Genomic DNA, 6008 nt, shown 5'->3' with positions numbered 1-6008 from the left:
CTCTAATTATTTTTATCCAAATTTTTTTGATTTTCCAAAGTCAGAACAGGGGATCACGTAATCATTCTGAATCAGTCTCACAAAAACATAAATATCTCAAAATATAGAACTCCTTTTCTTGCTCTGTTTCTTTTATATGAAAATAGACGCATTAAGCTTTAATTTGATATCTCATTGAGTCTCTGATTCAATTTCTACTATTTTTTTGTGATTTTTCAAAATCATGTCACTGCTACTATCCAAAACAGTTTTATTGCTAATTCACTCTTTCACACTTTCTTTGTATTAACCTCATTTTAACATACATATCACAAGTCATTTTCACCACATTTCATACATCACAAGTATAGGCCCATGATCACAAGGTCACCATGAAATCATCCTCATGTATAACTTACTTGTTTATAACCTTACCACATCCTGGTCACTTAATGAACACATCATTCACATAACCAAGTTCCTGCAGTTATTCATCACAAAACTCACAAAGCAATACATAGAGAGTCTCCCGTTGAACACTTCGAATCTATCCTCAATTCTTGGTGGTTTCAGCACATAGCTCCACCCATCATATGGTTCGGCTCTCTTGTACACATGGTGAACACTCAATACCACCCATGTGACCTAGCCAATTTATCTCGTAGCTCTCTTGTCTACATGGTGTCCTTCACTTGGAACCACGCATGCGACCTAGCTACATATACCCCATAGCCCTCTTGTCTACATTGAGTACACATAGTATCACCCATGCGACCTAGCTACATAAAAATGTCTTGTAGCTCTCTTGTACACATGATGTGCACCCAGCACCATACATGTGACCTAGCTACATACTATCTATATCATCCAATCTTTCCGAAGGTTCAATCGGGATTTCTCTCTCTTTTCCAACAATTTCACTAATCAAGTAATTATCCACAAACATATTTCCAATATTATTATAAAATATCATAATACAAGTAATATTGATGTATTACTTACATATAAACTTACTCTCATTTAATATCAAGGCAATAACATTAAATTACACATTGCCTTATTAAAATCATATGAACTTACAATTTCCCATAATATCCATAATCATATAAATCACATTTATGTATGATAATTCAATGCACTTCATGCACCATAGACATATTTTTAAATCAATTAGTAAACTTGGCACCATAATCATTTAATTTAACCTAATTCAATTCATTCACTAAATTTAACTTTCAAATATAAATTACAGCATTATTGCTCTATTATTATCATACCAACTTACATACTTTGAACACCTCAAAAATTATAATAAATATATCAATTTTACATGGAAACATGCATAAATTAATGCTTATTATACATATGAACTTACCTCGATACTAAAACGACCATTTTACCAACTTTCCCAATTTTTGATTTTTCTCTCATTCTAGGTTCAAATCTCCTTTTCTGGGATCTAAAACATCATATTTTACTTATTTAATTAATATACTATTCAAAACAGTCCTTAACTCAAACTTTGGAAAAATTACAATTTTGCCCCTAAACTTTTGCATATTTACACTTTTGCCCCTAGGCTCAGGAATTAAACTTCATCCCTTATTCTTATGTTTTATGACATGCTGATCACTTTTCCCTTCTATGGAAACATCAAATTCTCACTCTAACATATACTTATGACTATTAGGTATTTTTACCGATTAAGCCCTTTTACTCGTTTTCACTCAAAACGAGTAGCACAAGTTGTCTAACATAATTTAAAACCTCATATTATATCATAAAACATAAAAATAAACACATTTCTCCTATGGGTATTTTTCCAAATATGAACCCTAGCTTAAATTATTGCTAAAATAAGCTTAATCAAATTACCGGGATTCCAAAAACGTAAAGAACTTGAAAAACGGGGTTAGAACGGTACTATTGAGCTTGGCAAGCTTGAAAACCCTAGACATGGCTTCCCCCATGCTAATTTCGGCCTCCATGAAAAAGATGAGTCAATTTTGGCTTTATTTTCCCTTTTTATTTCTTTCAATTACCAAATGACCAAAATGCCCTTCCTTACTAAACTTTCAAAAATTCCATCCATGTCCAATTTTTGTCCATCACTTAGAAATTGGTCAAATTTCTATTTAAGACCTCCTAATTAATATTTCAAAGCAATTTCATACTAGAAACTTCTAGAATGCAGGTTTTGCAACTTATTCAATTTAGTCCCTAACTTCAAATTGAGCACTTTATGCATAGAATTTCTTCACAAAATTTTTACACAATCATGCAATTTTGGATTTTGTGGTCCCGAAACCTCTTTTCCAACTAGACCCAATTTTGGGCTATTACAATAACCCTATTCAAAAAAGGTCAATTTTGAGGGCTCTTAGGCATTCTAAAGCCTATTTAAACACCTAAAGAGGCACTTAGGAAGGGGACGCAGAGTAGGAGGCAAGGAATTACTCAAGGGAAGCCGATTGGTCCATCTCAGAAGCCGGATTCATCATCAAGGCTGAAGATCTCCTGTCAATTTCTATTCAGTGGTTTTGGGTTTTCTTTGTGTTTTGTATTCATTATTCTTCTGAGATGTTTTCTTCTATAATTATGAACTAAACCCCCTAAATACCTAAAGGGAATGAAACCTAAGACGGATCCTGTTATTATTATCTGAATTGTATGATAAATATTTGACTTGTTCTTAATTATGTGTTCTTAATTCTTGTTTTAGTATTCCAGGATATTGATTCAAGTTAAGCTCTTATTCAGAGGAGGAATAGACCCTGTCTAAGAGTAAAATTGTTATAATTAAGCGAAGTTGATTGCACGCCTAGAGATAGGGTGACAAGATTTTTCCGGATTAGGGTGAAACCTAATAAGGGAACCTATAGATCGAGTTAATGCAATTCTAGGGTGTTAACTAGAAAGAGATTTCAATTATTCAACCTAGGGTTAGATGTTATTAGTCTTGAGAGAGATAATAATATAACTTAGGGATTTCTACGGATCAAGTCAAATGAATAAATCGTCTGATTTAGAGTCAAATAACAAGTGAAGTCTAGGTGGATTTTTCCTTAGGTATTGTCTTAATCAATCGAATTTTCCCAAAAGTATTTTCCCAAATTTTCTTTCTATGCATTCTTAGTTTAGTAATTAGTTTAGATAACCAAACCTCTTAATTTTTAGGCTAGATAATAAAAAGGAAGTAAATACTAGTACTCGTGATTCCTTTGGGTTCGACAATCCGGTCTTGCTGAACTATATTACTGTTTAATAGGTACACTTGCCTTAATCATGATAATAAGTTAGTCTCAAGAACAATTCATTCATAAATCTTTAAAACCTATCACGAATATCACGTATCAAGTTTTTGGCACCGTTGCCGGGGAGCTAGGATATTAGGAACACTCGATTTTTATTACTTTAGCCATTTTACTTTTATTGCAATTTTTATTTTTATTTTATTTTCTAATTCTTCATTTATTCTCTTCCGATTGGTTTTTCTAGTTTATGACCAGAAGAAACTCGTCAAGACCATTACTGTTTGATAGTGAGATCGATCGCATAGTTCGCAGAAGCCGAAGAGAAATAAGGCGAAGCTTACAATAAAGAGAGGAAGAGCAAGAGGGCGATACTTCTACCACAACCGAGGAGATGGCTGAAAACCAAGAAAATCCGCTACCTCTTGCGATTGCTGCTAATCAGAATCCTGCTTCACGTACTATGTATGATTATGCTAAACCTAATTTAACAGGAACTGGGTCAAGTATAGATAGAACTGCTATTGCTACAAATAATTTTGAACTGAAACCTAACACTATTCAAATGATCCAACAGTTTGTTCAGTTTGATGGTTTGCAGGACGAGGATCCCAACATTCACTTGGCAAATTTCTTAGAGTTTTGCGACACATTTAAAATTAATGGCGTTTCTAATGACGCCATTCGCCTTCGGTTATTCCTTTTTTCATTAAGAAACAAAGCTAAACAGTGGTTGAGCTTGTTACCACGAGGGCCAATCATTACTTGGGAACAAATGACTGAAAAGTTTTTATTAAAATATTTTTCGCCGGCTAAAACAGCCAAATTACATAATGATATCTCTTCTTTTGTGCAGATAGATTTAGAAACACTCTATGATGCATGGGAGAGATACAAAGACCTTTTGAGAAGGTGTCATCACCATGGGTTACCACTTTGGCTACAGGTTCAAACATTTCATAATGGTCTGAATCCTTCGACTCGACAGATGATCGACGCAGCCACGGGCAAAACCATTAATAATAAGACACATGAAGATCCTTATGAATTTATAGAAGAGATGTCACTGAATAATTATCAGTGGCAAGTCATGAGGACAAAGCCAACAAAAGCAGCCGGCGTTTATAACGTCGATTCAATCAGCATGCTCTCTAATCAGGTAGAACCTTTGAATAAGAAAATTGATGGTTTTCTTAGTTCTTCACAGGTTCACCCAGTAATGCAGTGCGAAGCAAGTGGAGGTGGATCAAGCAATTCAGAATACCCACCCTATGGCCATAACATAGAGAACGAGCAGTTAAATTACATGGGTAATAATCCTTGATCTCAAAATAATCCTTATAGTAATACTTACATTGCAGGTTGGAGGAACCACCCAATTTTCTCATGGGGAGGCCAAAGGAATCAACGACCACCACCACCTCTAGGCTTCCAACAACCACCCTACCAACAAGAGAAAAAGCCAAACCTTGAGGAGATGCTAACAAAATTCATCAAAGTGTCAAAAACTCGTTTTCAGAATGCCGAGACAACGCTTAAAAATCAACAAGCATCAATCCAAGAGCTTGAAACTCAGATAGGTCAACTCGCTAAATTGACATCTGAACAAGCACAAGGTAGTCTACCGAGTAACACTGAACCCAACCCAAAAGAGCAAGTGAAAGCAATTACACTAATGAGTGGGAAAGTGTTAGCTGAATCTGAAAAGAAGCCACCACAAGAAGCTGACAGAAAGGAGGTCGAACATGAAAACAATGACAATCTAATGCCAAAAGAATATAAACCACCAATCCCATACCCAAAAAAGTTAAAGAAAGACTGCATGGATGCACAATTTGGTAAATTTCTTGAAATTTTTAAATAACTGCATATTAACTTACCTTTTGTTGAAGCTATATCGCAGATGCCTACATATGCAAAATTTTTAAAGGAGCTTCTAACAAACAAAAGGAAGTTTGAAGACTTATCTACAGTGGAACTTAATGAGGAGTGCTCAGTCATACTCCAAAATAAACTACCAACCAAACTGAAAGATCCAGGAAGTTTTACTATTCCATGCTTAATTGGTAGTTTGAATGTTGATAAAGTACTAGCTGATTTAGGAGCCAACATTAATTTGATGCCATATAAAATATTTAAACAACTTGGTCTAGGGGAACCTAAACCCACTAGGATGAGTATTCAATTAGCTGATAGATCTATTAAATATCCTAGCGGAATTATAGAGGACGTACTTGTAAAAGTAGATAAATTTATATTCCCTATTGATTTCGTCGTGCTTGACATGGATGAAGATGTTGAGGTGCCTTTAATCTTAGGTCAGCCATTTTTAGCCACTACTAGGGTGGTAATTGATGTGGGTGATGGTAAATTGGTACTTAGAGTAGGTGACGAAGAGATTATTTTTAAAATTTCTGATGCCATGAGATTTTCTAGAGAACAAGATGACTCATGTTATTTTATCGACTCTATTGATCATGCTACTCAAGATTCTTTTCAGGAAATCGTACACAAGGACAAAATGGAACTGTGTACCGCCCAATGAGAGGGAATGGATGATGATTCTGAAATAGGAACTGAACTAAACTCCAATGAAACCTCCCCAAAAATAGCAGGATATGAGGGGATTAAGGTAAAAGATGAACTTAAGCAAAAACCCTCTATTGACGAACCTCCCAAACTGGAACTTAAACAATTGCTGACTCACTTGGAATATGCATTCCTTGGAAATAATTCCATATTACCAGTAATTATTGCATCCAACTTGCAACCCAAAGA

General features: G+C 34.8%; 1 non-coding gene across 1 annotated transcript; it reads right to left on the bottom strand.

Annotated features, from left to right (window-relative positions):
* Positions 1–4054: 4054 nt before the first annotated feature.
* On the bottom strand, positions 4055–4160 carry LOC128296084 (small nucleolar RNA R71). The gene has a single exon (XR_008286632.1). It is a non-coding gene; the product is annotated as a small nucleolar RNA R71 (small nucleolar RNA).
* Between the last annotated feature and the right edge of the window lie 1848 nt (positions 4161–6008).

The sequence above is a fragment of the Gossypium arboreum genome, chromosome 7 (assembly GCF_025698485.1).
Source record: "Gossypium arboreum isolate Shixiya-1 chromosome 7, ASM2569848v2, whole genome shotgun sequence".
Taxonomy (NCBI): Eukaryota; Viridiplantae; Streptophyta; class Magnoliopsida; order Malvales; family Malvaceae; genus Gossypium; species Gossypium arboreum.
This window is presented reverse-complemented; position numbering and strand designations above follow the sequence as displayed.